Consider the following 26701-nt stretch of genomic DNA (forward strand, 5'->3'; position numbering starts at 1 on the left):
GTTGTTGGAAGTCCTAACGGACATAGCTGAAATTGCGTCCAATTTCAGCCAAATCGGACAAAAATTGCAGCTTCCAGTGGCTCAAGAAGTCAAATCGGGAGATCGTTTTTTTATGGGAGCTATATCAGGTTATAGACCGATTTAGACTTTTAACTTTGCCTATAAAGACATACTGGGCAAGTGACCTGACAAATGGGATCCATGGTGGAGGGCATATAAGATTCGGCCTGACCGAACTTAGCACGCTTTTACTTGTTTTTTGTTTGTCAAAAGCTATTTTTCGATATGTAGACGTAAGAATTTAAGGAATACTTTCATGAAACACCAGTGTACTATAGATTTCAGTTTGTACAAGACGATTGGTAGCATGCACTTTGTGAAGGCGTTATCGCTAATCACACTGTCGGAGAGTCTATCAATTCTTTATTTGCTCTCAGTCAACTAATCAGTCAGTAACGCACTAATTATGTATGCATATAAAAATACACATTTTAATTTGAATCAACTGAAGTTTGTTTTGATACAAAATAAGAGTATGTACATTAGACCGTCTCGTGGTTTTTTTTTCAAATAGAGAAACGCATACCCTTCAATTTTATTTCGTTTTGATCACAATAATCATAATCGGAAATATTATGGCGGTCGATTTATGATAACCTGTGTCGTGCGTCATTTGACCTCAAAAGTGTCGTTTAAATCAACGGCCAGGCCGATCTTCATGAAATTCGGCAAAGAAATTCAAAAGAAAAATTTTAAGCTTGAAGCAAATCGGTTCAGATCAATATATATATATATATATATATATATATATATATGTATATATATATATATATATATATATATTTATATATATATTTATATTTATTTATATATATATATATATATATATATATATATATATATATATATATATATATATGTATATATATATATATATATATATATATATATATTTATATATTTATATATATATATATATATATATATATATATATATATATATACATATATATATATATATATATATATATATATATATATATATATATATATATATATATATATATATATATATATATATATACATCTCCAGATTTTCACTCCTAGAGCCACTGCAAGCGCATTTATTGACCAATCTTCCCAAAGCTTCGTACAACGCTTTCCTCGACGACTGTCACAGTGTGTGAGAAGTTTGCTCGAAATCAGTTCAGATTTAGATATAGCTTCCATATATATGTTCGTCCGATTTGCAGTAATATATAATAAAATGTTTTTTTGTAAACCGATTCTCTCAAAATTTGCCAAGAAGGATTTTCTCTCGACTCTCCACATTACTGGTGAATTTCGTAGAAATCGGTTTACATTTATATATAGCTCTCATATATATACATCGCCCGATTTCAACTTCTGGAGTCACAGCAAGCGCATTTATTGACCCATCTTGCCAAAATTTTGCAAACGCTTTCCTCGACGACTGCCATACTATCTGAGAAGTTTGCTCGAAATGGGTACAGATTTAGGTATAGCTCCCATATATATGGTCGTCCGATTTTGAGAAATATTGCAAGAAAGTGCTCAGTTTTAAATGGATTCTTTAGAAAATTTACAGGGAGGTTTTTCTTATGGCTTATTACAGACAGATTTAGATAAAGCTGTCATATATGTATATCGCCATATTTTCACTCCAAAGGATACTGGAAGCGAATTGTTTGACTAATCTTGCCAACATTTTTCACAACGCTTTCCTCGACGACTACCACATTACCTAAGAAGTTTGCTCGAAATTTGCTCGCCTAGGTCCATCAAAATTGGTTCGAAATTGGATATAGCTCCCACATTGTACTTATAGGGTAGGTGTAGGTTATTATACAGTCGGCACCGCCCGAATTTTACCTTTGCTTACAGGTTTTGTAATAAAGATTGTGATCGCATTCGTTACATAATCATTAGGAAATTTTTCACTTATCACTTTTTTAGCCCAAAGACAAGCTAGATGTATAATAAACTGAATTCTTAACCGATTTTGATAAAATTTAGCAAATGCTTTCAGATAGGTAATAAAACATTCCATACAGAGTTTCGTACAAAATAATTGAAAATTGTAGAAAATGTGGGATTGCGCTACTTTTTATTTGGGTTATTTCATTTTGTTGTTGGATTTTCTGTCCAGCTGAAACCAATAGGGTTTATTTTTGTTTCTATTTAGAATAGAAAGCAAAATGAAAAACGCTTTTTAAAAAGTTTTAGTTTTTATAGAAAATTGTATATGTCTAAATCTAAATCTGAAACGATTTTTGCCAAAATTGATAGCGTTCGTCTTTGGGCTAAAAAAAGATAGCGAAAAATTTTGTGGCGATTGTGTAACAAATGCGATCTTCACCTTAATTACAAAAAGATCTCCAGACGGACAATCAGCACAGAAAGGCCATGCGAACAGACAGACATGCGTAAGCCGAATCAGGTATAATTTTTGAGTAGAACCATAAATTTTATCAAAGCCACAGTAGTGGAGCAGGGTACATCCGGTGTTTTTGTGTTACATTCCATACAATGTGTACTTTGTATAACAATTTTACGCTAGGACATAAAATACTCAACTGGATTCCTTTGAAAACACGACATCCAACTTTGGACTTCATATCGGCAGGGGTTATCATTAATCTATTGCCATTATATTTCGTATTTTGCTTATTGGAATCAAAAGGCGAAAAAATGGGGGTATGCGTTTGGAAAAAAATCGTTTGTTTTTTTAGGACACACTAATGTACATACATATATGGCCATATTTATAAAAAAAGACATATTTGCGGTTTCAAAAAACTTGTGATTGGAATTTCAAAAATGTTTTGTTTTCTGAAAATACTCTCATGTGCCAAGAAATAATAGTTTAACCACCACATCAATGTGTACACTAGGGTAGGTAGATAAACTAATGAGCCTAGTAGGAATCACGTATTAAAATCGATTGGTGGTGTGCAAATATTAATGTAGCCAATGAACCTCCATAACAATTAGTCAAAAATCAAATGACATCAGAATGATACGCTCTATACTCGTACACATAAAAAATATTGAAAACCATTTTTAACAAAGTGATTAAGTGCTTTGATAATTTTTGACATTGATATTCCATTTTCAATTGAATCTTGATATTTGACTGGTAAAAAACGCAAATGTTTAACAAATTTATAATTGGGCGAATTAAAAATGTTATTTAATGCCACAAACAATATCTATCTGTTGCTACAAAAAGCAAAATGGTATTGTGTCCTCTTTCACACACATGTTATGTGCATAGAAGAGTAAATGGGCCAAAAATATGTACGCATACACCATTGAATGCAAAAACAAACAGTCTTGCTTCAATCCCACACAATCAGGCATCAAACAAGGCATCAAACAATTGGCGTAACTAGGCGAATATATTTACGGCTTTGTAAAACCATAATCTTAAAAAAAATTAATTTAAATAAATTGAATTGGAGGAGTGCAAAACTGAAAAATCGAGAAAGCGAAAATTAAATGGATAAAATACAATAAGTTTTTTGTTTCTAATAAAAAGGCAAACACTTTTTAATGAAACTTTTTTTCATTTTTCGTTCCCAATTAATTGACTGAAGTAAAAAATTGCATATTTATGGAAAATTTTTTATTTACTTGAATTAATTGAAACTATTTTTCCAATAAATTGGTTTACTGCCTATATACTACACACAAAAATGTAAATCTTGGTTTAATTACGAAATTTGTATATTCAATTAAAATCTGAATATATAATAGGAATTTGTATTATTATTAAACGATTTTGTAATTTGAATTTAGGACAAGCTTTATGCACACCGAAAATAGATTCGTTGCCCCAACCAATTTTTTTTGGGAACCGAATGCCGATTGTTCCACAAAATACGTCGGTTCACAAACAGTTCAGTAGTGACAAACAATGTTGAAATTGAGGTCATTGCCCTATGTTTGTTATTGGTACCAAAAATGGTACTGTATGGAAAAATTAAAAGAGCAGATTTTTCCTTTTTATATATACCCATCACCGAAGGATGGGGTATATTCATTTTGTCATTCCGTTTGCAACACATCGAAAAATCCATTTCCGACCATATAAAGTATATATATTCTTTATCAGCGTAAAAATCTAACAGCCCAATTCTGAAAACTCCCTGGGAATAAACTCCCAGGGGATTAATTTCTCCCTCGAATAAAATCCTCATATTCTGTTTAAATGGGGAGAGGAAATTTTTGGGAGAGGGAATTTCGAATTCTCTAAAACAGCTGTTTTGCTTCAGCTGTTTTATTTTGGCTAAACATTTTACTATTATTTTTTGGAAAAAGAACATAAAATGGAAAAATAAGCAAAAAGAAGTTAAAAAGGTTGATAAAAAAGTTTACAAACATGTTTACGGTTGCTTTTGTAATGTTTGTTTTAATTTGTGTATTTTAATAGTGCACAATTAGACAGCGTGGTAGACAAATCAATTGTGGCGTGTTGTCCCTGGTTGCAAGCGGGCATACATCCTGCATGTTGGCGTTTTCCTTTGCCAAAAGGAGTTAAGGTGGCTGAATCGTATGAATGCTGTGGTGGTCTGCCTGATACGCTGTTTTATATAAAGTCCATAAGCAGGTTAAATTCGAAAATGGGCTATATCGAAATATATCTTTATATAGCTGCCATATAGACCGATCCACCGACTTAGGGTCTTAGGCCCAAGAAAGCCAAATTTATTATCCGATTTGGCTGAAATTCGGGACAGTGAGTTGAGTCAGGCCCTTCGAAGTCTTTCTTCAATTTGGCTTAGATCGGTTCAGATTTGGATATAGCTGTCATATAAACAGATCCGCCGATTTAGGGTCTTGCGCCCATAAAAGGCGCATTTATTGTCCTGCCATATATCTGCCATATATACCGATGTCTCGATTTAAAGCCTTGGCCCCATAAAAGGTGCATTTGTTATCCGATTTCACTGAAACACAGTGACTTATGTTAGGCTTTTCAACATACGTGTCGTATATGGTTTAGATCGGTTTATTTTTAGATATAACTACTAAAAATACCAATTTTTGTTATACACAATTGCACAATGACTTGTATTTCTTAGTAATTGGTCAGAATCGGAACATATTTCGATATAGCTGTTATTGGGCATAAGGTACGCATTTTTTACCTGATTTTGACGAAAGGTGGTTTACATATATACCCCAGATGATGGGTATCCAAAGTTTCGAATATGTAAATATGCAAAAAGATGATAGATTTTCTACAATAAACAAATAAATATCCAGATGGGAACCGCAAATCGCTTTCACGTGCCTTAGAGCTTTTATAACAAAATGGACCCCGCCAACATGATGAAATAGCCGCATCATGGCCAATAACCAACAGTTGAATTATGCAGGCTTATTCAATCAACTCAGTGAGCTCCTCGTAAATAAGATGTGCGCGAAGTGAAATACAGACTTCTAAAACTTTTACGTAGTGTAATTATTTAAGTCCAGACGGGACATTTACTTTTGCACTAATAAATACTCTCATACTTAACACAGAGAAGAAATAACTTTAATGCTGTTCCGAAAGTAAATGACAATGTCACATTCGGTTGAAGTGCCAATACAAGTGTTTTGGGTGGCTGAAGTAATTGGTTGAAGTACTAATTAAAACAGAAATAGTATGAATATGACTGAAATCGTAGTTGTGAGCTAACTCTTTGTTTGTAGTCAGTTAGGAATTTTCAAATAATAAGTAGTTGACACAACAACTAGAGGCAAAACAAATTTATTTTTTATGCAAATGATTGGCACAACCAATAGATTGAATATGAACATCTTCATTTAATGCTTTCAATAGTATCGTAATTAAGTCAACTGTTGAACTAAGAAAATTACTGATATTTGGTCCTGACAATTAGAAATTATTTACCAATATCATCAATTTAAATCTATAATCGAATTCCAATCAATGATTTCTCTGGGTGTGTTTAAGTGGCGAAATTGTATTCTGATGGTAGAGTTAAAATAGCACGGGGAATGTTTAGAACACAAATAAACGATTAATTAACTAAAGAAAACAGAACTTAATTAAAATTCTGTTGCTATATAGCAATAATATTCGGTAAACCCCCTCTATTCTAAAGCCCAATCGCATGACTGTGGAGCAGGAATCGAGTTTTTGGACATTACAAGGTTAGGTTGGGTTAAAAAGAAGGTGCAGATATTAATCTGCCCCATGCCACTATAGACATACAACTAAGCTAGTAATCGGCTTGTTGTGCGCTCTTAATACTAACAAGTAACCTCGAAAAGAAAATCTAAGGAATTTCGTGCTACTTACAAAATCCTTAATTGTTTTCCATGCTACTCCCCTAAGTTTGTTCATGTCTGGTATTTTGTTCCCATCTAATTACGATAGTCTTGGCATAGTACCCCATATCGTAGGGGATGGCATATGGCTACCATTTACACCTACCTCCCGATTTTAATTCTTTAGCCTATACAAGACGCAATGCTTATTCGATTTGGGTGAAGTTTCCACGATGATTTCTCTTGAACTGCAAAATCTAAACCAATTTTTTAGTTTCGGCCTAAAAATAGAAGCCGTTCAAAAACATTTGCAAATTTGATACGAATACCCCGTTTTTACTTACCTCAGAGAAGTTTATTAACAAAACTCGAAAATTGTTTGCTGAAACCACAAAAAATTTTCTAAAAATGGGACAGCAATAAAATTCCACCTATGACGGTTGGTTTGAATTCTAACGAGAATATCAGAAAAAAATTTCAGTTGTACACACAGAGAAAAGTTGATACCAAACGTGTTAATTTCAGTACCATACGGTATTGATAGTAAAGCAACACCGTACTGTATAAAAACAATGGTATGGATGAAACATAAAATGATTACAACCGTTTAGTACTAGACTTATAAGCGAACTGGTATTGTTTTTAATACCAATATGTTATTGGTTTAGTACCAGACCGTTATTGGTATTAATACCGTCAAACCGTTATTGATTATACCACCCCCTAACAAAAAAAAAAAAACAATGAAGATAATATAAATCTAATTATATTTGGATTATTTATGTTAATAGTTACAAAAAGTAATGTTACACCGTGACCAACCTCAGTTCTTTGTGTTCAGCAAATGATGCCATTAATTAAGTGGGTTTTACATGAATGCACCAACACAGCATCGTTTTCCACAGAATTGTATTAAAACATTTTATTTATTTGTTTAACAAATATTTTATAATAGCCTCGTTATTTGACAAGAATACAAATGTCAATTTTTAATAGCCTCGTTTGTCTGGTATTGAATTGATACCAAATGGTATTTAAAATCTTTGCTAATGACGCAAACAAAATAACAGCAGGCGGCATTGGCAAATACCGTTATTTTTCTATCAGCGTAGTTACCCTTTGAGAAATGCTGAATACGAAGTGGTGCCATTCTGCGGCATGCCGTTGGGACTCGAAAATTAAAAAACAGATTTTATTCTTTATTATCGCGCTTGTAACACATTGAAATATATATTTCTGAACGTAAGCATGTCCGTCCGTCCGTCTGTTGAGATCACGCTACAGTTTTTAAAAACAGAAATATTGAGCTGAAACTTTGAACAGATAATGTTTTTTACCATTGCCCCATAAAGATTGACCACTCTTCTTGTTGGCTATAAAATATCGATTTCGTGGATAGTTTTATAGTACCACTGACATCCGTACAGGGTATTTCGATATCGGACTGATCCACTATTTCCGAAATGACCGATCTAGCGCCTCTAAACTCAATTTTTAACTTGTTTATTCAATCGATCACAAACATTCCACTGATTTTAGGAATCGATTCTACATTGATTGATTAGGTCCAGTAGCACATCTGTAAGCTGTCAAACCCAACATATGTTTCAGCGGGTGCATACTAAGTATTACCACGTGCTTTTGGCATTATCAAACAGGTTTGTGAACAAAAAATTGTGTTTTTCATTGAGAGAGAGGTATGTATTAACCCGATAAAAGAATATATTTTTGTGACCTATGCTTATATGGTTGGAAAAATTAATGCTAAAGTAGCTTAACTAAAACTGCAAAATAAAAACAAATTATGACTTTCATGGACTGGAACTTGCGGAATTCAACCTAGTTTCTACAATGGTATGTGTAAAAACAGATTTTAAAAGTATGAAAATTTCACAAAAACCTATAAAAAAATTGCTTTAGTTTTTATTGTACACTCAGAGAAATTTGTTAGTAAAAACATAAAAATGTTTTAACTTGAAAATAAGACATCAGTAATTGTAATGTAGCTTAATCAATTCTTAACCAAAAGAATGATTAGGCAACCAGAACAAAAATATCGTTAGCACCACACGTTTAGAGCACCAGCCATTTCGCACTGTGGGCACAAATGTTTGTCTTATAACTCATGTCATTATCGCCGATTATCATCGCGAATCGACTTAGATTTAGATATTTCTCACATATGTATCTATGAATCGGCCGATTTTCACATCTTGAGCCTTTGTTATCGATCTTCTCAAAATTTCGTACAATGCTTTTGTAGACTTCTACTATGTGCACTGATTTTGGTCGAAATATGCTCGTTCGATTTTGAATCATATTTCAATAATGTGGTCATAATTATGCACGGATTTGTCCGAAATATTTGGTTCGTCGTGCATGAACGGAAGTTTACAAATGTAAATTTGCCCATGAATACTCCATTAAGGAATAGGGTTTAAGCTCAATGGTAAGATACCTCTTTTTATAGCCGAGTTTAAACGGTGGGTCGTAGTGCGACACCTCTTTGGGTAGACGTTTATGGCTAAAAAACTATTTTTTATACCCACTACCATAGGATGGGGGTATACTAATCTAGTCATTCCGCTTGTAACACCTCGAAATATTGATCTGCGATCCCATAAAGTACAATATATATATTCTGGATCGTCTCGGCATTCTGAGTCGATGTAGCCATGTCCGTCCGCTGTCTGTCGAAATCACGATAGCGGTCGAAGGCGTAAAGTTAGCCGCATATACTTAATATTGATGTAGGTCGTTGGGGATTGCAATTGGGCCACATAGGTTCAGTTTTGGAGATAGCCCACATGTAAACCGATTTCCGGATTCTACTTCTTTAGCCCTTAGAAGCTTAAATTTTCACCTGATTTGGCTGAAATTTGGCCCAAAATCCTATCTTATGACTTACAACATCAGTTCCGAATCGGTCAATATGGTGATACAGACTCCCCTAAGTACCTATATGACTTCAGATACAAACTCAGTTATGGGTAACATGATGGTGGGTGGGTAGCACGCTTTATTTGTATAGTGCATATCGGTCCACGTTTGCATATAGCTGCCAAAAAGACCGAACACCCGTTTTAAGTATTGGGGCATTTATGAAGCGCTTTCGTTGAAATTTTGAATTGTGCGTTATATCAAGCCCTATAAAATCTTTCCCGAGTGTGGGTTACTCCCGTAGAACAGCAAATATTGTCTGTTGATTTTAAATTACAATTATGTAACTATTGAAGGAAACTTTCTCAAATTTATGAATTTCAAAACAATAATTACAGCAATTTCTATATGTTAATAAACATTTTTAGTCATTTTAAGAGAATATTTTTTTTAAGCAGATTTTCTGTTGTTTCCGCAAACTTTTTTGCTGTTCTTACTAACATATGAGTGCATATCTTACTACAATATATTTGGATATATAAAGCTGCCATATGATACGTCTTGCTTTTAAGTCTTAAGCCCATATCAGGCGCATTCTTTACCCGATATCGTGGCATTTCCGAAATGAAATATTTTGTTTCTATCTTGTTAAGTTTTTAAAACTCTACTCTTTTTAGTTGTGCTATGTGCTATGTTTTAGTTTTTAGTTGTGCTATGGTAAAAAACGAAAAGTTTCACAACAATTTGCCTTAAAAGTTATAACTGCTGCATGCTTTTAGGCGCATTTCTTGCAAAGCGCTTTCATTTAGTTTTTACATTTAGGACAGACAGACAATGAATATTACCGAATGCCTCAATTCGTTTTTCACTGACTTAGGCAAAAGCTCATTTCATATTTCAGGAATAACTTGGTGGCTGATAGCTTTTGGTGAAAAACAGCTGAAAAGTAAAACAAAACAATAAAACTAACAATTGGCTCTAAATCAGGCAAAGTTCCGGCCGGTGGGTAAATGGGGAATAAAAAAGCTCTTGTTTTGTTTTATATTTGCCAGGTTCTCCTTTCTTTCACTCATTCTCTCTCTCTCTCTTTCTAAGAGTGTGTGGCCATCGAATATTGTTGTGTTATCAAACTATCACGTTGGCAAAGTGTTATAACAGGAGATAAAAGCTTTTTGTACCGTAATATGCCGAGGGTAAAACAAAAACTGATGCTTTTCCGACTGTGTTATGGCTGTGTGTGTGTGTTTGCTTGGTAAGGACCTCCGAAAATGAAATGTATGACAAAACGAAACGAAATTCTATCCCGGGTGCTATTCTAACGTGAGTTGCTTTCGTAGCGGTCGGTAGTTTCCCATATTTTGATGGTTAAACGGAAGAAATTTTAATAAAGAAAATAAGCAAAATAAAAGAATGAAAACCAAATTTTCAGTGAAGAACAGAACAGTCTGAAAAGTACTTAAACGAATCAGTTTGTCGACATTCCGACAAAGAACATTTTTGAAAATAAACAATAAGTGGGTGCAAAAGAATATACTTCTTGAAATCCTTTACAAATGTCATAAAATTATAGCATATATTTAGGCACTTTTTTTATTTGCCTCTTCGTTTGGCGTTTTATATGGCCCTTGTTGTTTTATAACAGCCATACATGGTGTTATTGTCGGGTATGCGTGCATTCGGCTGTGTGTATGTGTGTGCTTTGAATGGTTTGTGCTTAAATATACAAAATCCAATTTCAGGATTCGTAGAAAGTCTATGCAGCTTATTATTATGTTTTGCTTATTACTATATGGAGGTCCAATTTAATTATACTCACATAGCCAGCCACTGGGTTCCAATCGAGTGGTGACTGGCCAAGCATTTAATTGTTTAATAACTGCTGCCAAAGCTGTTGACTTAAAGGGATGAGGTGGGGGACTAAGGACACTGCATTGTCTCGAATAGCTGATGTTGTTGTTGTTGTGACAAAACAGAGAACGGAAAAACTGACGAAAGTTCAAATAGCTGCAGTACAATTATTTTAGCTTGCCTAGAGGCGGGGGGAGGCCCCATTGTTGTGCTCACATAATAATTCGTTGAATGTTCCTTCGTATATTTCCTTCTCTTTTTCTCAGGTCGCGCGAGTGGGATTTTTAAACTACCTCCTCCCCAATTGTTAAACGTACCATGCATTTTTCCAGCGTATGATCGATATTGTTCTTTTTTCAAATATACCTACCTATATGTATTTGTTTGTCGCTCTTTTGAAGTCCTAAGCTAAGTTGGATATCGAACATCAACTTTAGGATACAAAACTGTTTGTATTTGTGACACAAACAAGAGTTGGGTTAAGTTAGTTTAGAGGCAAGCATATGGAAATTGTGACCTTTTAATATTTTTTAGTTAGAAAACAAGTAAGGAGGGCTTAATTCGGGCAAATTCGACCTTTTTGATACCCTACATCAGATTGGGTATGCTGGCTATGTCGTTGAAATTTGCTAAAATTTGAAATGTTGGAATTTCAACTAAAATCCTTTCAGATTATAGGAGTCTTAGAAGAAACCACTGTGCAAAATTTTGCGAAGATCGGTTGATAAATGGATTTAAAAAAGTCTTAATGGAGCAAATCGGGAAATGCATGTGTATGAGAGCTACATATATCTAAATCTGAACCGATATCTATGAAGTTCCGCAGCATTGTCGATAGTTATAAGAGGATTTTTTGTGCCAAACTTCGTCAGTATCAGTTGACCATATTATTGTAATATTAATCCGAATCGGACGAACATAAAGATATATGGGAGCTCTATCCGAATCTTATCCGATTCATTCCAGTTCAATAGGCTTCGTCTCTAGGTCAAAAAAGATGCATGTGCCAAATTTGAAGACGATCGGATGAAAATTGAGACATTTATCGTACTTTCTACTCAAATTAACATGGACAGACAGACGGGCACATAGACAAACAGACGGACATAACTAAATCGAATCAGAAAGTTAATCTGAGTTGATCCGTAATACCTGTCAATAGGAATATCTCTCTTCCTTCTAGGTGTTAAAAACAAATGCACTAAGTTGTGGTAGTAGTGTTGTAGGGTACAATTAACCTGACCACCCCAATTGGCAAGAAAGTGAGATTTCCAGATTAAAAAGGCGGGATTTGGCGGCACAAGTATTCATAACAATCTGTGGAAAATTATTTTATAGGCTTTATTTACAAGTCTGATCAATCCTTCACGTGGCACATTTCTTAACAATCTGTCCACTAACATAGTAACGTCATAACTACAAATCGGGTAGACAATATATAGAGCAGCTATATCCAAATTCCAACAAATGTCTATAAAACCCTGTTTGTAAAAGAGACTTTCATGAGGACGTTCATGTGCCCAAGTTTGCTGAATCGAATAAACAATTATCGGAAAAACATTTGTGGTGGCCGGTCGGTCAATACAATACCACATTGTTGCAACGAAATTGAAATGTCTGTCTGTTTAAACTTGAATACTGTAGGGGACAGCCAGATGGGCATGGTTAGATCGTCCCAAAAGGTGGGTTTAGGTGAATCTGTATACTAACTCAGTTCCACAGGAAGGGTGTGGAATATAAAAAGCGTGAAAACTTCTGAAAAAGTGGACAATTTCGGTAAAAGTGGGACAGTTTGTAAGAAAAGTGTGCTTTAGCGGGATTGGAAGAATAGAATAGATTTTATTTTTTTCAAAGAAAGACAAATTAAATTTTTTTTACTTAATATATGTAAAACTCTGTTTGACATACTTGCTTTATATCAGATTGACTTATAATCAATCAAATTTAATTTCTTTTTAGCATAGAGTTAAGGCCAAAACAGAATAAGCCCGTTGAGCTTTGGTTTTGAGCGTCGCGTAGCAAAAATGCAGCTCTGCACACAAACTCCACAAAAACAACGAGGAAGAGTTAAAAAATGTTCAACTTTGGCGCTTGAAACCGAGCGTCATTCAGTGTTGCCACACTTTATGTAGCATTTTTGGTCGTCAAAGTTAAACATTTTTAACTGTTGCAAGTTGTTTATTAACATTTGTTTGCAGAGTTGCATTTTTCAACTCGACGCTCTTCAATGCGTTCATTCTGTTTAGGCCTTTACTCATGTGTTCCAAAAACACTGCACAGTATTGCCAAATCGAAAAATCTTGGAAAAAATTCTGGAACTGGCTACTGTGGCGCAAAGAGGTTAGCATGTCCGCCTATGACGTCGAACGCCTGGGTTCAAATCCAGGTGTGAACATCTCAAAAATTTTTAGCGGTGGTTTTACCCCTTACTAATTCTGGCAACATTTATGAGGAATCCTGCCATGTTAAATCTTCTCTACCAAGTGGTGTCGCAAGTGGCACCCCGTTCGGAATCGGCATAAAAAAGGAGGCCCCTTGTCATTGAGCTTAAACTTAAATCGGAAATTTAGTAATTCTAGAACTTTTGAACGGATAGAGATGAAACTTTACATAATCAATGTTGGTGTGTTTTCCAATAAGTATGCAAAATTTGGGGACCTTAGTGGGTCCAGAGGCCATGAGGCTTGAAAGTTAGTCACCTCTAGTATGTGAAATAAGGAATCAATCGGCTTGATTTTCTTTTAAAAGATAGAGTTCGTAAAACCCACCAAAAACATCTAAAAATGTCCAGTATATCTCTAACGGTTTATGAGTTATTGGACTCAAAAAATTTTTTTGACCAAGGTGTCGTCGGTATTTCTGAAATTGTGAGGCTATTTGGAAACCGATTGAAAATATTTAGACATCGTTAGAAAGGTTACAAAATTCTACGAGTATTAAAATAAATTGTGCAAATTGTCCCTTCATATCAAAAGTTATTCACTTCTGAATCGAAAATTTCAGAAAAAAACAAAATTTTGCATAATTTTGCAAAAAAGTAACATCATTATTTCCTTTATAACTTTTTTTTTTCTTCCAGAAGGTGTTATTTTTATGTATTTTTTAAAGAAGGCCAACTAATATATATGTTAAGGTCATCCCAAAATTGACAAATTTTGGACAAAACATTTTAGAGAAAACATTTTTCCAAATTCAGAGAGTTAGCTTTCATAGCTTCACAGCAATGATCGCAGCAAATTTGTCCAGCCACAATGTCCAGAGGCAGTAGGTGCAGCATGAAATTCAGTGCAAAAGATGACGTAGTTCTCATCCGGCTGAGTATTGAACAGTGGGGGACTTTTGAAACGCCATTCACCAGACCGCAGCACCATATAGCACTATAGGTGTGACAACTGCAGTACATACCCAGTGCATGACACGTGGTTTAAGCCCCAACTTTTGCCAATAGCTTCTTTGCAGGTGTATAGGGGAATAGTTGGCTTTCTTGTGCTTTCCAAAATGTTAGATTTGTAGTTCAATTTCCAGTTAAGAAAAACACCCACGTTCTTTTCTTTCCTTCCAAGGAGACAGGCTCCACTGTAGGCAACTTGTATCTGCTGCTGAAAAAAAACTACTTCTGTCTTGCACGGATTTATACCTAGACCACTTTCGGTAGCCCACTTCGCTGTTGCACGTAGAACTTCCTGAAGTATATCTCTAAGAGTGCTGTAAAACTTTTCCCTGTCCTCAATAGTCACGGCATCAGCATACGCGACCACTTTTATACCTTTTTCTGCCAGAGACAATAATAAATTGTTAATGGCTATACTTCCAAGTAGAGGCGATACATTGTGGGCGGAAATGGGACAATGTGGCCAAAATACAATAAAACCCAAAAAAGTGCTCCGATTTTGATGAAATTTTGAACAATTGCAGAGACATATTGTATATTAATTCTTTGGCATTAGGTTAGGTTAGGTTGAAAAGAGGGTGCAGATATTAATTCGCCACATGCCACTATGGACACACACCTAAGCCAGTAATTGGCTTGTTGTGCGCTTTAAAATCTATAAAGAAACCTCTAAAAAGAAATTTTTAAGTTATGGATTCCGTGCTTCTTACAAAATCCTTAATTGTTTTCAATACCACTCCCCAAAGTTGGTTCATGTCTGTTATTGTGTCTTCACCTAAGTGCCGCTATCTGATAGACGCGAAAGCCGGGCAATGACAAAGGAAATGCTCCGACGTCTCATCATCTTCCCCGCATGCCCTACACATGCTATCATTTGCCGCACCGAATTTACATAAGTGAGCTGGTAGTCCTATGTGTCCTTATATGATACCAATAGCTATACTGACCTCCTTCTTACTTCCTTTCAGTAATAGCCTCGTCTTCTCACGATCTGGATAACCTCATAGGATTTTCGTCTTCCTACCGACCGTTTCGCTGTTCCACAATGTTTCATGCGCATTCGTCGCCAACGCCCTTAACTCGGACTGCGTCGACCCGAAAGGCTTCGCGTTAATCAAGTTTAAGACACCCGGTAGTGGCACCGGGTACAATGCAGGGTGCCAAAAATATACCACTTTTAGCATCGATTGCATTATAGGAATTATAACTTTTGACATACAAGACCAAATAGCACAATTGGTTTTTCTTGTTTCGAAAGAACTCATCGTGATGATCAAAATAAAGTCAAAAATATAAGTCTTAGTGTGCATTATATAGGGAGATATTAGCATCCATGTATATGTCGCCCGATTTGGACTAAAATTGCATTGTTATACACAACTAATCAACCAATCATTACGAAATTTGACACATACTATTTTCTTAAGATATCCTCATGTATCCGTTGAATTTTATAGAAATCGGTTCAGATTTTTAAAAGCCATTGCAAGCCGCAACAAATATTCCCGAAATTTTAATTTTGGAATTTATCACCATTCGTGCTGAATATTATAGAAAAAGGTTCAGATTTTGATTTAGCTTCCATATTTACTCGGTACCAAAATTCCACTTATGGATTCATAACACGCAAGTTTATGAAACAATTTTACGAAATTTGCAACATATAAGTTTTTTGCACCTCCAACAACGCAAATGGAATTTCGTTGCATTCGGTACAGAAATAGGTATACCTACCTCAGACACGTGTTACCTTAAATGCATTTATATACTAATTGTATGGACATTTATTGACAAGTCTTTACAATATTTAACTCATGAATGACTTTTTACCTCGAGTTATACCTGAATTCGGTTTTACGTATTGGATGTCATCATTTTGCATTGAATGCCCAATTTTAGCATTTTCTAATTAAAGTTTAGAATTTTATGAACCAAGAAGTAATTTCACATAAAAGGCTTAAATGGGAGCTATACTTAATCTGCTCTATCAAATAGAGTTTGTGTAAAATATCAAGTGGATACCTCTCTCCCCTTTCATGTTATAGCGATTTTATTTTAAAGCGGAAGGACATATTTCTGAAGCCGTTAAATCAGAAAAGTGGCTATATCGGCCAAAACACAAAAAAGTAGACAAATTCCTTTAGCATTGTTGTAAAGGGGACTTTGCTGAAGTTATATAACTTAAATGTTGGTTAATGGTCGGTGACGCTATACGATTAAGGGGGAAGTATATCAAATTATTTTAGAATATCACAGCAAAAAAAGGGTTTTGAAAAAAAATTGTTTAACCCCATAACAAAATTTTATTAAAAATTATAGACTAAGTACAAAATAAAACTATGGACAATTGTATTTATAAAAATTAGTTTATGGGGATGTAAAAGTCTAAGAATTTGTAAAGTTTTGTATTAAAAATGTTGGTAATGTTTAGTTTTAGACAGGCATAAACCAAACTTACCGTCAATATATGTTGTTCCTAGTTTGCAATAAGAGAGCTCTATATGTGCTAGAGCTCTCTTATTGCAAACTAGGAACAACATATATTGACGGTAAGTTTGGTTTATGCCTGTCTAAAACTAAACATTACCAACATTTTTAATACAAAACTTTACAAATTCTTAGACTTTTACATCCCCATAAACTAATTTTTATAAATACAATTGTCCATAGTTTTATTTTGTACTTAGTCTATAATTTTTAATAAAATTTTGTTATGGGGTTAAACAATTTTTTTTCAAAACCCTTTTTTTGCTGTGATATTCTAAAATAATTTGATATACTTCCCCCTACAATTCCACAAGCTTAATTTTGGTATCTGCAACATGAAAAATGTCTAATTTTGGCCGTTTTCTTTTATTTCCGCCCATAGTGCAACAGTGCATTTCCATGAGGTGTTCCACACATCCCAAGCCTGCTGTAATGCATCTTTTAGTATGTAATAGCATGTTTACATTGAAATTTTAATAAACTGAATTTAACTAAGCCCAGTCTGTTTTCAAGTTTTTTTTTGCCTGTTAGGGCGAAGATCATTAAATATTACAACTTTTGTTTTTTTCTCTTTTGAGACGAGCTCAATGATCTGAGATTGCAAATGGAAAAGGGAAGCCAAAGATAGAAACACAATAACATTGCGTTTGAGGTAGTTTATGTGACATACACAAGAGTCCATACGTGTACATGTACGTGCATATCACATACGTCCATACACAGGTCTTGATCACAGTAGCATCTTTTGGCACTTTTACCAATGAGTAAGGCAACTCATCATGACAAGATCAAACGAATCTTGTGAGGATGAACTCATGGCAGACTCAGAAGATGAGGCGAACGCAACAATGGGGGTCCGGTTCCTACAGATAAATCTCCACCATTATAAGATCGCTTCGGCGGCACTAATGGTCTTCCTGATGGCAGAGAATGGGAGACACAGAGCTTGCAGTACAAATGTTTTTCTTTTTCTGTAGCTAAGCACTGAAGATTGAGTAGTAGCCATCCTTGAAATAAATAAGTCTCATTACTGGCTACCTTACCTATATATGACACATGATTCATAGATGCCTCCTTCAAGCCTTACGTTGCTGGTTGAAGCCGCTTCTTTGTAGAAAGTGATGTTAATACACATCACCAGATATGTGGAAGTTCGTATATCAACGAAAGGGGTGAGCTGCTTATCGAATATATTTAAATTTCCAATCTGGCGATTTGTTATAAAGGGTATAAATCGAGCTTCATTACCAGGAACAGACATGAGGTACGAGATGCGACCTTTGTATTGGAAGATGTAAGCGGAAGGATATGCGACTGTGAAGTATTAGATGGCCACAATTTCTTTGATCATAGTTATATTAGTTTCAGCCTTGGAGAAAATACTGTAGAAGTGGTACCTCGGCTAAACAGAATACCACTCTCCCTTCTAGACCAGAAAAGAAAGTGGAAACTGCGGGGACATAGACATAATGCTCAAGCGGATCACGAAGGCCCCGAATGAATCTCTTGTACCAGCTTGTCCTAGATCCAAGCCAAGGGGCAAACAGCGATCGCCATGGTTGACCCAGAATTGCTTGGTCTAAGGAAGGGCGGCGGAAAACTATTCAATAGAGCCATGAATCATGGTGCTCTGCATATCAACCCAATAAAGTATTTTGCAAAGCACACATCTGAATTTGAACAGGGCTCTTTAAGACGAATGCAGAGCAACGTGATCCATTTGAAAAATTTCTGCTGATGAAGATTTCGACGAATCAGAAATCGCGATACAGAAAGCCGGTCAAATGCTTTTAAGCAAAATCACGCATTTTGCCTTACTTTTAAAAGTTCTTTGCTGTACTATTCTTTGAATAGAAGGCATTGAACGAAATGGTCTGTAGCCGCTCAATATCCTGCAATGGACTCTACAAAAGTTAATTAAAAACTTACTTACTAAAAGATGCTTTACGGCAGGCTTTGGATCTGTAGATTTAAAAAGATGGGTCAGAAGAGGAACACCTAAAGGAGGTGTTCCTCTTCTGTAAGTTTCCAAGCTCTGTTAGGGATATACTTTAGGAAACTCTACGTGCGACAGCGAATTGGGCTACCAAAAGATCACTTTTGGAACGGAAATTTGTGCAAGGCAGAAGAAGTTATATTTAGCAGCAGATACAAGTTACCTACAGTGGCACCTGTCTCCTTAGGAGGAAAGAAGGTTCCGTTTACTGAAAGCGTAAAATAGCTGAGTGTTTTGTTAAACAGGAAATTGAACTCCAAATCCAGCATTTTGGAAAGGGCCAGAAAAGTAACTCTTGCCCTATACAACTGCAAAAGAGCCATTGGGAATATTGTGAGCTTAAACCTCGTGACACGCACTGGGTATATACTGCAGTTGTCACACCTATAATGCTATATTAAGATGAGGTCTGGTGGAGGGCGCTTCAAAAGTCCACCTACTATTCAACACTCTGCCGGATCCAATGAATGGCTTTTTTGTGCATCACATCCGCACTGAGGACGACACTATCTGATTCACTGAATTGAATGCTACATCTAATGCGTCTGGACATTGCGACTAGACAAATTGCTGCGACCATTGTTATAAAGCTAAGGGACCTTTCTCTTTGGTAGTTTTGTGAGCATTTTGAAATTATATGGACTAATTTTGACTTGAAGAGATCTACCGCATTGATGTCGCCGGATAGAAAAGACGTCTTAATCATAGTTTCTGTCTAAGTGAATTTGACGGCAGGCTGCCATTTAAACCTAACCTAATCCATCGAAAATTGGTTTTATTTTTGCATAGTAACATGGCATGGGGCCACCGTAGCGCGGAGGATAGCATGTCCGCCTATAACGCTGGACGCCATTAGAAAAATTTTCTGTGGTGGTTTTCCCTTCCTAATGCTGGCAACATTTGTGAGGTACTATGCCATGTAAAACTTCTCTCCAAAGAGGTGTCGCACTGCGTCACGCCGTTTGGACTCGGCTCGGAGGCCCCTTATCATTGAGCTTAAACTTGAATCGGAATGCACTTATTGATATGTGAGAAGTTTGCCCCTGTTCTTTAGTGGAATGTTCATGGGCAAAATTTGTTGTTGTAACATGGCATAAAATACAGGATTTAGAACTTAAATGACGGAAAGGTTATAATCCGGGTTTCAATGTCAAGAAATGCTACCATTGTATATTCCTTGACAGCTAAAGAACTCCTTAGTATATGGAGGCGACTAGTTCAGTGGACTTGCCCTTGATAGATGTATAATGCTGCCGAGAATGCGACAGCAGCTGCGCCCTGTATCCCTGGCAATGTAGACAACCCATTGTTTGAACCGCAGTGTGATAAAAGTTTTGCATCACTATATCTGATGGGGCCGATTGGGGCTGCAATATTCCTGACTATACAACGTATGTAGGTGGTTCCAGACAGGATGACCAAGTGGGCTTTGCGGTATTCTTTGAAGAACTGGGATTGGGCATATCGGTAAATTTACCATTTAACTATAGTGAGTTACAAACGAGAACCTTGCAATATACGAAGTGTTGGAATGGCTGAGAAATAATGAGTTAAAGACAGCCAGACAAACATTTAATCTCTAGAGAACGTATTTCTGAATTCAAAAGTCTATTTTGACTGTTGCAGATCACAACGGATATTAAAAATATTTAAAAATTCACCTGTTCTGGGTGCGAGCCTAAAGAAATATAGAAGGGAATCGTAAGAAGACGAGCTTGTAAGGAACTACTCTACACATTCCAGGGGAATTGGGTATGCCTCCAGCGACAAGTAAGCTAATCAAAGTGATTTTGATTGCAGACTATCACTAAAAGCTATAGGGTCACACAGAAACTCAACTAATAACATATGTTTTTCGAATGCACGAAGCAAGAGAATTTTCTAAATTCTCTTTTTTATACCCTCCACCACAGAATGAGATTATACTAATTTCGTCATTCCGCTTGTAATATAATCTTGATCGTGAGCTTTGTTCGTCCGTCAATCAAAAGCACGTTTACTTTCGAAGGAGTGAAGTTTAGCTCTTGAAATTTTGTACAAATACGGTTGGAATTGTAAATGAGCCAAATCGGTCTATGTTTTGATATCGCTACAATATAAACCGATCGCTCGATTTGACATCTTGAGATTCTAGAGGGCGCAGTTTGAATCTGATTTTAATAACTTCCAACAACTGTGAAACGTGTCGTCCAAATCGGTTTATAACCTGATACAACTGCCATGTGGTTTATATTCGACTTTTTGAGCTCCTTGAAGGCGCAACGGCCACCCGTTTGATTAAAATTTTGCACATGACTGGTATCACTTCCAACAACTGTGCCAAGTATGGTTCAAATCAGTTCATAGCCTGATATAGCTGTCATATAAACTGATCTTTAGATTTGGCTTCATGAACTTCTAGAAAGCGCAATTCTTATCCGATTTGTCTGAAATTTTGCACATTATGTTTTGTTATTATTTATAACAACTGCGCCAAAGTATGGTTCAAATTCATAACCTCATAACCTTCTTAACTGATCTTCAGATTTGGCTTCATGGACTTCTAGAAATTCTTATCCGATTTGGTTGAAATTTTGCACATAAATTTTTGTTTTGACTTTCAATAACTGAGCCAAGTATTGTCTCAATCGGTTTTTAACTTGATATAGCTGTCAAATAAACCGATCTCCCAATTTGACTTCCTGAGCCTCTGGAGTTGGCAATCATTACTCGATTTACCATAAATTTAGGGAGTGGCACTTTTCTGTGACTTTTACAGCCATGACAAGTACGGGCCCTATCGGGTTTTAACTTTATATAGATCTTATACATTGTGCAAAATAAATAAATAAAAGCGATAATGCAATCGATTTAGGCGAGGTTAGGTTAGGTTGAGAAGAGGGTGCAGATTTTATTCCACTCCATGCCACTATGTACATACACCTAAGCCAGTAATCGGCTTGTTGTGCGCTCTAAAAATTAAAAGTAACCTCGAAAAATAAAATTTTAAGTTAGGTATTCCTTGCTACTTACAAAATTCTTAATTGTTTCCCATACCTCTCCCCTAAGTTGGTTCATGTCTGGTATCGTGTTCACACGTAAGTACAGGTATCTGTTAGATACCACATGCTATCATTTGCCGCAACGATTTTGCATAAGTGAGCTCGTAGTCCCATGTGTCCCGTTATGACACCAAAAGCTATACTGACCTCCTTCTTACTTCCTTTCAGTAATAGCCTCGTCCTCTCACGGTCCGGATGACCCCATAGAATTTTCGCCGTCCTACCGACCGTTTCGCTGTTCCACAGGGTTGCATGCGTATTCATCGCCCACGCCCTGAACTCGGACTGCGTCCACTCGGGTTAACCGAGTTTGTTGACGGCAGTCCCCTGGCCTACACCGCCAAATCATCTGCTCTTTCATTCCGCCTTACTCGTTTATGGCCCGGCACTCAAACGAGGCGGATTGTGCCATCCTCAGAGAAGGCGTTATTCTCCTTTTTACACTGCAAGACCATCCGTGGCCTTACCCTCTGGTTGTTATTGCCTTTATGTCTATTTTACTGTCAGAAAAGATGATCACACTCGACGTCCTTGCGTTAGCACCACACCACCCTCACACATTCCTTGATCGCCCGGATCTCCGCCTGCAGGACCGTATTATGATCAGACAGTCTCAGTCCCTGGCTTCTCAATGTAGACCCCCAGGCCCACTCTATCCACTAGCTTTGATCCATCCGTGTACCATGATCTTCCAGACGGCAATACTAAGGTTACGTCAGTCCAAGAATGTGACGCTGGCAGCAGTGCCTCGCTCTCGACCTCAAGTGTCGTCTCAGGCATCCCATCGGAAACCTCTTATCTTCATTCCAGGTTTCCTATCGTCGCCTCGAATTTACCGCGATGGTATGAGCTGCTCCATCTTCGATCTATCTCATAGCGGTATTGGCTGCCTCACGTTAAATCTGTATGTCAATGGGTCAAGTGCCCTAGTGGGCGTGGATCTAATCTAGAAGGGGAAATCACTGCTGAAATTATTTTCTTATTTTTTAGCCAGGATTCGACATTTTATCTTTATGGAGACTAGTTAATGCAGGACAAGACAATCTTTCCGTAAAAAAGGCGATCAGAAATTTAAAAACTTTAAAAACGGATTCTTTTTTGTGATGCAAACATATTTCTCTGCAAGCAGTTGGTCTAATTATCTATTTTTGACGTTGTTGAAGATTCCGGGTTTACCTAGGACTTCATCTTGTTCTGTAATTTAAACACAATTATTAAAAAATTTTAAAAACATTTTCGGATCTCCCTCCTTTTTTGCAAACGCCCGATTTGTGATCCGTTTGCTCTGTAAAAGCTTATATTTTTCGTTTATCTTCTGCCAATAAAAATTTTCCAGGAATGCCTTATGCATACCTTATGTTCCATAGCAGTTATATCGAAATATGGTCCGATTTGGACCAAATACTACAATAATAAGTACAAGTCATTGTTCAACTATTTATAACAAAATATTGGTCTTTTTAGTAGCTATATCTAAAAATAAACCGATCTGAATCATATACAAAATGGATGTCGAAAAGCCTAACATAAGTCAATGTATCAAATTTAAGTTAAATCGGATCATAAATGCGCCTTTTTTGGGGCCAAGACTTTAAATTGAGATATCGGTCTATATGGCAGCTATATGCAAATCTTGATCGATCTAGACCAAATCGAAGAAATATGTGCCCCTCCACATATTAACTTAACGCTCAGTCCCAAAATACGGCAACATCTGACAATAAATAAATGCGCCTTTTATGGGCCCAAAACAGTAAATCGAGAGATCGGTCTATTTGGTAGCTATATCCAAATCTTGACCGATCTGTGCCATAATGCAGAAGTATGTCAATGGATTTAACTTAATTCACTGTCCCAAATTTTGGCGACATCGGACAATAAATGCGCCTTTTATTGGCCTAAGACCCTATATCGGAGGATCGGTCTATATGTCAGGTATATCCAAATCCGGACCTATCTGAGCCAAATTGACGAATGATGTCGAAGGGCCTAACACAACTCACTGTTCCAAATTTCAGCAAAATCGGATAATAAATGTGGCCTTTACCTAAGACCCTTAATCGGACGATCGGTCTATATGGCAGATATATCCAGATCTGGGCCGATCTGAGCCAAATTGACGAAGGATGTCGAAGGGCCTAACACAATCACTGTCCCAAATTTCAGCAAAATCGAATAATAAATGCGGCTTTTATGGGCCTAAGACCCTAAATCAGAGGATCGGTCCATATGGCAGCTATATCCAAATCTGAACCGATCTGGATCAAATTGACGAAGGATGTTGAGGGGCCTAAGACAACTCACTGTCCCAAATTTCAACAAAATTGGATAATAAATGTGGCTTTTATGGGCCTAAGACCCTAAATCAGAGGATCGGTCTATATGGCAGCTATATCCAAATCGGGACCGATCTGAGCCAAATTGACGAAGGATGTCGAGGAGCCTAACGCAACTCACTGTCCCAAATTTCAGCAAAATCGGATAATAAATGTGGCTTTTATGGGCCTAAGACCCTAAATGGGAGGATCGGTATATATGGCAGCTATATCCAAATCAGGACCGATCCGGGCCAAATTGACGAAGGATATCAAGGGGCTTAATTTAACTCACTGTCCGAAATTTCAGCAAAATCGGATAATAAATGTGGCTTTTATTGGCCTAAGACCCTAAATCGGCTGATCGGTCTATATGGGGGCTATATCAAGATATAGTGCGATATAGCTCATCTTCGAACTTAACCTGCTTATGGACAAAAAAAGAATCCGTGCAAAGTTTCAGCTCAATATCTCTATTTTTGAGGACTGTAGCGTGATTTCAATAGACAGACGGACGGACTTGGCTAGGTCGTCTTAGATTTTTACGCTGATCAAGAATATATACTTTATAGGGTCGGAAGTGGAATGACAAAATGAATATACGCCTGTCCTTCGATGGTGGGTATAAAAATATATAATTAAGAAATAAAATTGTTAGTTTTTTCTTTAGGTTTTTGGGTGAACCTATGTGTATTTCGCGCACTGTATATTTGAAAAAGTATATAGGCATTAGTTATATCGAAACCTGTGCCAATTTTAATGACACATACTGGGACGTCAAATAGAGCATCTCACGTCCTAGATTGTAGAGATGTGACCAAAATTGTGGTTTTTACTGCCTTAAAAGTCCATATCAGATGAAATATACACATTGGAGCTATATCTAAATTAGGACTGATTTTAACGAAATTTTGCGCACGTATTAGAACATCAATATAAACGTCTCATGTAAAATCGGGCGAATATTGTGAATTATACAGCCTTAAAAGGCCATATCGGATGAAAGATATATATGGTAGCTATATCTAAATCTGAACCGATTTTTATGAATTTTTGCACACATGTGAAGACGTTAAATAAAGCACCTCATGTAAAATTTTTTAAAGATCGGACCAAAATTGTGGCTTCTACAGCCTTAAAAGCCAAATCGGATGAAAGATATATATGGGAGCTATATCTAAATCTGAACCGATTTTTATGAAATTTTCCAGATATATTAAGTGCAGTTACAAGACAGTCCGTGCCCAAAATTGTAGCTACTATGGCCATTTAAGTGCAAATCGGGCGATACATATATATGGGAGCTATATCTTAATCTGGACCGATTTTTATGAAATCAGAGACATCAAATGTCATTGAAAGAACTTGCCAATCCATAATGCAATCCATAATGGAGGGTTTATAAGATTCGGCCCGACTGAAGTTATCGCGCTTTTACTTGATTACTCGTATAATCATTATTTATGTACAACTACTTAAATTTTTCAGAAATTTGGATCATAGAAATTATATCCTGCAGTCCTTCAATATTTGCTTATGCACTATTTCCTATGTTTTTAAAACACGGCCATGTTGTTGGCCTAAACATAACAGACGCTTCTCTTTCGTTTTAAACTGCGTTTAAATGTTCTGCGGTAGGTTAGGTTTCAACCGCACATTCAAGTTGTTCTCACAATGTCACAGCTGATTCTCAACAAGGGAATACTCATGTCCGCCTGTATGACAAAACAGCAATAGTCATACGCACCGGAGATTTAAACTGATGGTGACACACCAGGTGTGCACATGCAGGAACACGTGTATGTGGTTGTGAGAATACCACATACAAATCCAACAAATGGCCTTGTTTTGAAGTTGCGTATGAGTGTGGTATCTAAAAATGTGTTGGAGAACACTTTTTTAATTCGTTTTGCTTTCGAATTTTGTATTAATTCATTTTGTGGATATCTGTGTTATTGCATACCATGCGTGACCACGTGAATTCCTGGAAAATAATCCAAGGATACCAAAGAGGTGCATTTTGGTAAATCCTTAAGCAGCCGAAAATGGCGAAAGAAATATATCTGGCACAACATTAATATAATATACAACTAGATGATGAAACTATGGCTGAGGTTGTTTTGGCATCAGCTTGGGTTTACTTGGAATGTTCTAAATCTTCTTGTTTCGTCAATTGCACTCAGCTCTAATTCTGAAAATATTTCTTGATTTTTATCATTATACCCTACACCACTACTGTGGTACTGGGTATTAAAACTTAGTGCATTGGTTAGATTGGACTTAGAATCACTTTCTGGTCGATCTATCTATGTGCTTCCGTCGGTTGTCCATCCGTCTGTCGTCGGTAATTTTTTCATCCCTTGAGTTATGGAATCTTAGGAAGATGTATTCAGCCCGTTTTGAAAAACATCCGCGATTTCTACGCATTACACCACAC

General features: G+C 36.3%; 1 protein-coding gene across 1 annotated transcript in view; it reads left to right on the top strand.

The window, feature by feature from the left end:
- The first annotated feature begins 10609 nt into the window (after positions 1–10609).
- Positions 10610–26701, top strand: part of LOC106096077 (acetylcholinesterase) — a 451106-nt gene continuing 435014 nt past the window's right edge. Inside the window, exon 1 of the mRNA XM_059361337.1 lies at positions 10610–10700. The gene's annotated coding sequence lies outside the window, so the exon portion shown is untranslated. The remainder of the gene's footprint in view (positions 10701–26701) is intronic.

This window comes from Stomoxys calcitrans, chromosome 2 (genome assembly GCF_963082655.1).
Source record: "Stomoxys calcitrans chromosome 2, idStoCalc2.1, whole genome shotgun sequence".
Lineage (NCBI taxonomy): Eukaryota > Metazoa > Arthropoda > Insecta > Diptera > Muscidae > Stomoxys > Stomoxys calcitrans.